Source organism: Orycteropus afer, unplaced genomic scaffold (assembly GCF_000298275.1).
Source record: "Orycteropus afer afer isolate SDZICR_OR568_19922 unplaced genomic scaffold, OryAfe1.0 scaffold00111, whole genome shotgun sequence".
NCBI classification, from domain to species: Eukaryota; Metazoa; Chordata; class Mammalia; order Tubulidentata; family Orycteropodidae; genus Orycteropus; species Orycteropus afer.
The window spans coordinates 9215276-9224393 of NW_006921698.1; positions in this window are offsets into that span (position 1 = coordinate 9215276).

Genomic DNA, 9118 nt, shown 5'->3' on the forward strand with positions numbered 1-9118 from the left:
AATCAGTGGAGGACAGGGCAGGGCACCCAGGCTTGGTCTGAGCACACAGACTGTGATGGAGTTCCTGTGGACCCAGAAGGTGGGTAGGAATGGGGGATGCCCGCACCTCCGTTCACCAAGCAGGTGTGGGGTATAAGAGTAACGAGGAATGTCACACCTTTTCAGTCTTGCAGGTCCGGAGTGTCCTTGGGGTTGCTGGAAAGCCGAACCTCTTCGTAAGCCCTTGGAATCTCGGAGAGCACTGTCTCTTTAAATATCCAAAATAGTCAAGCTGCTTATAGCATTCAAAATGGCAGTGTCCTCTGGACCGGCAAAAGTCCACAGCTCAGCCCGCATTTCTCTTCAGCTTCTCTGTTTATTCCCCAGCCAGTGTGCACAGTCCTCCGTGCAGTCTCTGGCTAGCAGGGCTGATTTTTGGTTAATTCTTAGGTCCTACCACCACTCAAGAATCTCCAAGTTGTCTGTGCTGTCAGGATTGCTCAGGATCAGTGCCAGACTGCAGCTCCGTCTGTCCTCTTTTTTGGTATTTTCATGCAAATTCTTTTGCTAGTTGGGGTTTAGTCCACTTCTATATCCTTCCCTTCAAAGCTCAGGGGTCCAGGATTATCTTCTGTGTCTGTGTTAATTGGTTTCCCTTTTCTTTGTTGAAGAAGGTCTGTGCAGTCTTTCTGCCTAGTCCCCCATCTTACCGGAACTCAACACATTACTTTCAAATGGAGAAGTTGAGTAAGTTGTTGGATATAGAAATCTGGAGTTTAGGAGAAAAGTCCAAACTGGAGATACAGATTTGAAAATCACCAACAGAAGGTGAATGAAGTCTTTTGGGAATGTGCATAGACAGAGAAGTCCAAGAACCAAGCCTCAGGGCACATCAGTATTTACAGTTCATAGGGATGAGAAGAAATCTGACAAATAATACAAGAAAATTCTTTAAGCCAAGAGAATTATGCAGATAGTTCCTACATAATGGACTCAAGTATCTCTAATCCTAAGTAGGAGGCAGTGGAGATTCAGGGGTAAAATTCTTGCCTTCCAAGAGGCAACATGGCTTCAGTATCCTGCCAGCATACCAATCTGTCAGTGGAGGCTGTATGTTGCTATGATGCTGAACAGGTTTCAGTGGAGCTTCTAGACTAAGACAGACTAGGAAGAAAGGCTTGGCTATTAACTTCTGTAAAATTAGCCAGTGAAAACTCTTTTACACAGGTCACCATGAGCCAGTTGGTGGCAGAGGTGACTTGACAGCAACTAACAACAGCAACCCTCATGGTATTAGTATTAAAAGATACTGTTAATGATACTGATTCCCACCATGGGAAGAATGTATTATGAGTTTGTAATGACAGACTTGGTCTGAGCCTGAGGTTCATCAACCTTTAGAGATTTGGTTGATATGAGGAACCAGTAAAGAAGTTTGAGAAAGATCAGTCAGGGTAGAAGGGAAATTAGAAGAATATCCTTGAAGTCAAGTAATGTCTGAAGAGGAGAGAGTGAACCAAAGGTGTCACATGTTGCTGAGAGGTCAGTAGAATTGCCCATTGAATTTAGCAGCCTGGAGACATCATTTGTGACCTTGACAAGAGCTGTGTCAATAGAGGAATGGTGATGAAAAATTGATTGGAATGGATTCAAGAGAGAATGAAAAAATTTGTGAAATGTAACTCTTACTTGCAGTTTCTTTTAAATACTTAATATGGATGTGAGAACATTTTATTATGTCTGATAGGAAATAGAGTAGGGCTTCAGAAATCAGGGCAATGAAGGACTTCAGTAGCTCAACAGTGATGCAAGGGAGCCTTTGAGCCTCCTCTGGTAATTATTGGCATGGCTCTAGTGTATGTCATATTGTCACTTCTTTATTTTAAAATGGAAAAAACAATTCTAATGTAGAGTTTTGCAGACTTTTTGCTCTTTATTGAATCTCTTTGAATAAGAACTATATTCCTGAAGAGTAAGTCACAGCACTCACACTTTTGAGCAAAGCCTTTTTTTTTATTTTGTTTCTAATAAAGAAGTGTTGTTTAACTCAACATACTGATCCTTTTATATGGAGAGGATACACAGAGCCCCATGCACAGAGATGTACTTTGAGCTGGGATCCTTTTCAGCAATGGTGATAGGTGTAAACTGACCAATCCATATATCATGATGCCCGACCAGCGTGGAAGCCTTCATTCACAGAGTGGATGGCTCAGGTTAGGGGGTTCCCAAGAGCCAAAGTAAATTAAGTAATAGTAACATTGCTTGTTTAATATTTAAATTTTGTTGAAGGATATTATTTCCAAGCATGCGATTAAGCAATTTTCATAGTTCTATATTTTATATCATAATTATGTACCAAGAATTTTTTCTTCTAGGAATTATTTTTGAATTATAGTGCTAATATTCTGTAACGCTATCATCAAAATGAATCTACAAGTCTGACACTAATTATCTGTTCTTCCCCAAAACTTATTAAAATGTTAACACATAGGCCTTTAAAAAAGCTTAAGTAGTGTTTCTGGATAGTTAAAAGCTTAAAGTGATTGTTAGAATTAAAATTTTGCTACATGTATTTAAGTGTTGTTTGGTCAAAAAGAAAGTATAGCATTAGTTTTTGGAAAGTTGCTAATTATGGAAAATTCAAGAAAGGGCATTAAGTTTGCAGTGGATTGTGGCATGTGTTTTTGAGAAGTGGAGCTAAGGTGATTATATGGGTATGCCTAGTGGCTTATGGAGGGAGGAGCTCTGGTAGCATACTGGCTAAGACACTTGACTGCTAACCAGAAGGCTGGTGGTTCAAACCCACCAGCCACTCCTCGGAAGGAAGATGGGGCAATCTACTTCCGTAGTGATACTGCCTCGGAAACCCAAGCAGGGGTCACTATGAGTCAGGTCCGACTTGATGGCACATAACAACAACAACAGTGGCTTGTGGTATATACAGATAATACCAGTATTCTCTTAGGTACTACTTTGTCAACATTGTTTCATTGGTATCATTTTGAATGTTTTTTCAGCTGAAACTTGTAAGTTACCCTGCAGTTGGTTAAATAAATGTAATTGGCCCTAAACAGAGAAATAGTCACACAAGGCCGATGTATACTAAGTACTTTACCTGGTAAATACTGAAGTGTACAGAGGTATAAAACTAAGCAAGTTTTGAAATAATTGTTAAATTTCTTAAGTCAGTGATTACAAGATGAAGCCTGGATCTCTTAGCATGGAATTGAACATGCCACACCAGAGTTGCAAGTCTGTGGTCCACCAGCAACACAGGCCTGCAGACATGTTTTGGTTTTTAACAGTCTTAAAGATATTTAGTTGCCAACATTTAAGAATTGAGAGATTTTAGATTTTTAAAATACTGAATTTAACACCTCTTGAAAAAATGGCATATCTGTAGTGATATTGCCTCAGAAACCCAAGGAGGGGTCACTATGAGTCAGGTCCAACTCGATGGCAAACAACAACAGCAGCAGTTGTTTCCAGTTTCATTTTGCTGCTCCTTAAATGTAGCCAAATTGCTGTACCTCTTGCATTGGCCCTTCTAAACCTGCCATACTTACTGCCAACTCTGATTGTTTGTTCAGAGTGTAAACATACACACTTAGTCTATGTCCTGTTTCCTCTTGCCTATAGCACTTAATTGAAAGCACATGCTACTCTACAAAATGATATATTTATATATATTTTCTAACCTCTTAACTTGAGGGCAGGACCATTTCTTATGGTTTACTAGGGCCCAGAAAATGTATTTTAGATTTGCTATTATTTGATTTAGCTTCCAGGGCATGGTAATCTATGATTAAATTGGCAGTGTGGAAGAATTAGAAAATTGCAAAATCTTGTGTAAAATCTACATCAAATAGGACTTTCTTAATTTACTATGTACATTTCTTTATAGTTTTGTAGCTCCTGTGAAGATTACGGCCTAGAAAAGCTTACGGAGCAGATCTGCTCTGTCACATTTGGCCTCTATGAGTCAAAATCAACTCCACAGCACACAACAATTTGAGTATTAACTCACTAAAGTTCTTATTTATTGCCTGTTTCCTAATTCTGTTATATAAATGGATGAAGTTTCCAGATGAATGGGTCATTACTACATACCATTTTATTGTTTTACTGTGCTACTTTCAAATGACTAATAGAAGGAACACTGATGGTGCAGTGGTTAAGTGCTCAGCTGCTAACTGAAAGGTCGGTAGTTAGAACCTACCAGCAGCTCTGCAGTATATAGATGTGGCAGTATGTTACCATAAATATTTATCACCTTGGAAACCCTGTGAGGCAGTTCTGCTCTGTCCTACAGTGTTACTACTAGTCAGAATCTACTTGATGGCACTAGGTCTGGTTTTTGGCTTTGGGATGATTTTTCAGATGCCTTATTTTTCATTCATTTGACAAATCAAGCGCACTATGCACACTACAGGAGCTCTGGTAGCATAGTGGCTAAGACACTTGCCTGCTAACCAGACGACTGGCGGTTCAAACCCACCAGCCACTCCTCGGAAGGAAGGTTGGGCAATCCTACTTCCGTAGTGATACTGCCTCGGAAGCCCAAGGAGGGGTCGCTGTGAGTCGGGGCCGACTCGACGGCACATAACAACAACAACATGCACACTACGCAGAAGGCTCTGGAGATACACTGTAACCTAGATAGGCATGGTGTTGGTTGCCTTCTTGAAGCTTTTTCCTTTTCTCTGAAAAGGCAAATAAAATACTAAGCCATTTTGTTTTTGTTAGGTGCCATCGAGTCGATTCCAACTTGTAGTGACCCCATTTGACAGTAGAACTGCCTCATAGGGTTTTCTTGCACCACCAAGCTTTTGATTAGCAGCTGAGCATTAACCATTGTGCCACCAAAGCTCCTTAATAAATAACATAGTCCATAATTATTCAACTGTGATAATTATTGTTAAGTAGTAGGGAGTGCTACAAGACCTTGTAACAGGGCACTTTTTTTGGGATATACAGTGTAGGGGTGTGTAGGGGCTGTGTAGGGGTGTGTAGGGGCTGGGCTAGGAATGTTAGTTCTTTGACGTTCTTATATATTCCGTAACAGTTTGTAAAATATTCCAAATGGAAAAATTTAACATTAAAAGCATAAATTAAAAGGTAATTTGTGTAACAAAAGAGTTTTTTCTTTTTAGTTTTTCCAAAGAAAAGCACCACTGACTACAGTCATTGAATTAATGATAAAGGAAGAATTATAATTTATAGCTCTAGGATTTGTTAACTTTTGTTTGTACCTGAGTTGAACTCTGTATAAGTAAGTAGACAGAAGGGAAATTGGGCTAGGAATGTCAGTTGTAGCTAACTTTCAAAACAAATTTTATTTTCTGAAACTGTAATTATATCAAAGATATTTGAATTAAGGACTTTGCCTCTGGGTTTCAAAAATAGAATATAAAAATAAATCTGTTTATTCCCTCCAAGAGTCACTAGTGGATTGTACCTTTATTTAATACTTTCAAACCAATGACTAAAAAATATGAATAGTTTATTAGTCTGATCCTGCAGTGAAGTAGTGTGGTGTCATATAAAACCTCAGCAGTAATATTAGTGACATGTGTGAGACAAAAAATAGAGTGGAATTTTGTGTGGTTGCATATATTTTATCAACATTTGACAACAATCAAATAAATGTTTTAACTATTTTTTCCCAAAGAAAATAGAATTCTATACTTAACTAAAGCCATCTAAATATAGTGGTAGAGTTAATTTTTTGCATAGTTCAGTGTCACACTGAAGCAAAAGTCTGCTAACGGTGGTGATATTTTTGAAATCTCCATTGAGGAACTCACGTTACTTAAAATTTTAGGAGATTTGGAGCAGTTAACATATTTAAGGAAGTTTTAGTTCAATAAACCCAAGATTTTCAAATGAGATATTAAGGAAATCAAATCAAGTAATAGTTTTTAAGAATTGGCAAGTGTTAGCTAGAATTTAAAATATATGTAACATTTTTAAATCTAAGATAATTCATTTACTAAGCCCATACTAATTTTAAATCGGTGACAAAGATGTTGAGCTGATAATTTGTAATGTACTAACTTGTTTACTTTTACTGGTGCCTAGAGAAATATAAGAAAAAATTTCATGAATTTTACTTATAGAGTAAAACCTAACATGGAAAGCCAGTGGCAGTTAATCTAATTTATAATATAAGACAAAATTTCCTTTAGTAACTGACTCATGTATTCATGACCTTGATGTGTGTTGCTGACCAAAAGTTTTCAGGAAACTCTTTTTAAAATAATTGCAGAATGTTTTGTGACCAGTTTATTATATATAAAGGATCTAAAGTGAGTGAATTTTAACGTATAATCTATTTTCAGGGGAAATACGGGGGAGACTTTGAAATATATTCTCAGTTGCCAAAGGGATGGGAAAGAGATTGGCATTTTGTTTAGAAGCTTGGGTGGGCTGGATAGGGGTCAGCTGAAGTCATTCTCTAGTGTTTGAATCCTGACCACACGTATTGTGTGGTGACTCCTGTTTGTGTAATTTTTTCTGCTCTGATGTTATTGTCTGTGTTATGCAGATTAGTTATGGTAGGCAGTAAACTGCTTGAGGATAGCCAGATACCACATTTCTCCAAAAAACCAAATTCACTGTCGTCAAATAAATTCCTACTCATGGTGACCCCTCCTTGGGTTTCCACTGCTTTCAAGTCAATTCCGACTCGTAGTGATCCCTCCTTGGGTTTCCCAGGTGGTATGTATGGTATCTCTATGGAAGTAGATTGCCCAGTCTTCCTTCCGAAGAGTGGCTGGTGGGTTTGAACCGCCAGCCTTCTGGTTAGCAGTCAAATGCCTTAGACACTACGCTACCAGAGCTGCATTTCTACTTCTCGTGAATTCTCTATAGCACCTGGAGCACTTCTTAGCTCTTAAGGCCAACAGTATTATAACTTTTTTCTTTTTGATCGGTATGAGGTGAGAGAACTGTCATCTAGATTTAAACCTTCAGCAAGGCAGAGAGGAATTTGACTCATAAAAATATAAAAAAAATAAAGTTTATGAAAGCCTATGTGCGTATCTATCAAGTCTGACTGTATGAGTGAAATACAACTGTTCCTGTAACAGTGATATGTATTCAGATTTAGAGTTGTCATTGACAGATGTAAATTTTGCTGCTTAAATTTTCAAGATACTATAAATAAAGGTTGAGTTTTAAAAAATTACCACTAGAATGCAGCAATAGAAATTTCCTGTGATTTCTCAATGCCAGATGCAGGATCTTTTTTGAAATGCCTTAATTTGAGGTTTCTTTCCACACTCTGAGTATTCTGTGAACATAATGAAAGTGTGCACAAGTTTTCTCTGCTTTCCTGAGGTTGACCAGGCATAAGCTTTTGCATTTAGTTTTATAATTCATTTCAAGTTAATTTTTATACAACAGGTAAGCTAAGGGTTGAGATAAATTTTTTTCCATATGTGTATTTAATTGTTCTAACACCATTTGTTGAAAAGACAGTTCATTGCCCCATTGAATTATTGTGGCATTTTTGTTGAAAATCAAATGACTATATATTCATATATATGTGGCTCTATTTCTGTATGCTTTCCTCTTTTCCACTGATCTGTATGTCTGTCCTTTGGCCAATAGCATACTGTCTTGATTGCTGTGCCTTTTACAGTAAGCCTAAAAATCAGGTAGTGAAGCCTACAATTTTGTTCTTCAAAATTGTTTTGGCTAATTTAGAATCAGCCTGTCAATTGTTACCCACCCCCCCAAAAAAAAACATGAAAAACACTGGGATTATATTTTTAACTTTATTTTGAAATAATTTTAGACATATAAGAAATTGTAAAGGTAGTACAGAGATTCTTATGAACCCTTCAACATCTTCCCAAAGTGATATTATCTTCTATAGCTAAATATATTTTCAAAATTGGAAAATTAACTTTGATACAATACTATTAACTGCAGTGCAGACCTTATTTGTATTGCTCCAGTTTTTACATGCATTCTTTTTTTTTCCCCGTCCTACAAGGATTTCAGTTGGGATCCATTGAATCTGTAGATCAATTTGGGGAGAATTGACAATCTCCCCTAATAACTTAACAATATCGAGTCTTCCTTTTCATGTGTATTACCTCTCTCCATTTTATTATTATTTACTTTCTCTGAGCAATCATTTATTACACATATTTTGTTAAATCTCTAAATATTTCTTATTTTTTATGCTATTTTAAGTGGCATTTTTTTAATTTCAATTTCCAATTGTGTCCTTGTATTTAGAAACAGTTTATTTGTGGGCAGGAACTATATTGACTTTGTGTTCTAGATCTTCCTAAACTTACTAGTTCTAGTAGATTTATTATAGATATTTTAGGACTTTAAACATTGAAAATCATGAATACACAGACAGTTCTACTTCTTCGTTTACAACCTAGATACCTTGTCTTGCCTTATTCTATTGGCTAGGACCTCAGTATCATGTTGAATAAGTACATACATCCTTGCCTTGACCCAATCTTAAGGGAAAAGCATTGAGCTTCTCAATATCAAGTGTGATATTAGCTGTAGGTTTTTCATAGTTACCCTTTTATCAGGTTGAAGAAGTTCCTGCTATGCTTATTTGTTGAGCTTTGTATCATGAACACATATATTTTGTCAAATGTATTTTCTGTATCTATTGAGATGATCACACTGCTTTTATTTTTTCATCTGTTATTGTGAATTACATTGATTGATTTTCAAATATTGAAGTAGTCTCACATTCCTAGAACAAACCTAACTTGATCATCATATAGAGTTCTTTTATATATTGCTAGATTCAATATACCAAAATTTTATTAAGGATATTTGCTTGTGTCTACATGAGGATTATGGTCTCTCTCTCTCTTTTTTTTCCCCTTTGTAAGGTCATCTAGCTTTGGCAAATGCTGACCTCATAGAAAGAGTTGGGAATAGTAGCTCCCTCTTCTCTGCAAGAGTTTGTATAGATTTGGTATTATTTTTTCCTTAAACATTTTGTAGAATTTACCAGTGAAGCCACCAGGGCCTGGAGTTTTCTTTGTGGGAAGGTTTTTACCACAAATTCAATTTATTTAATGTTGGCTCTGACTCATAGTGACCCCTCCTTGGGTTTCCGAGGCAGTAAGTATCACTACGGAAGTAGATT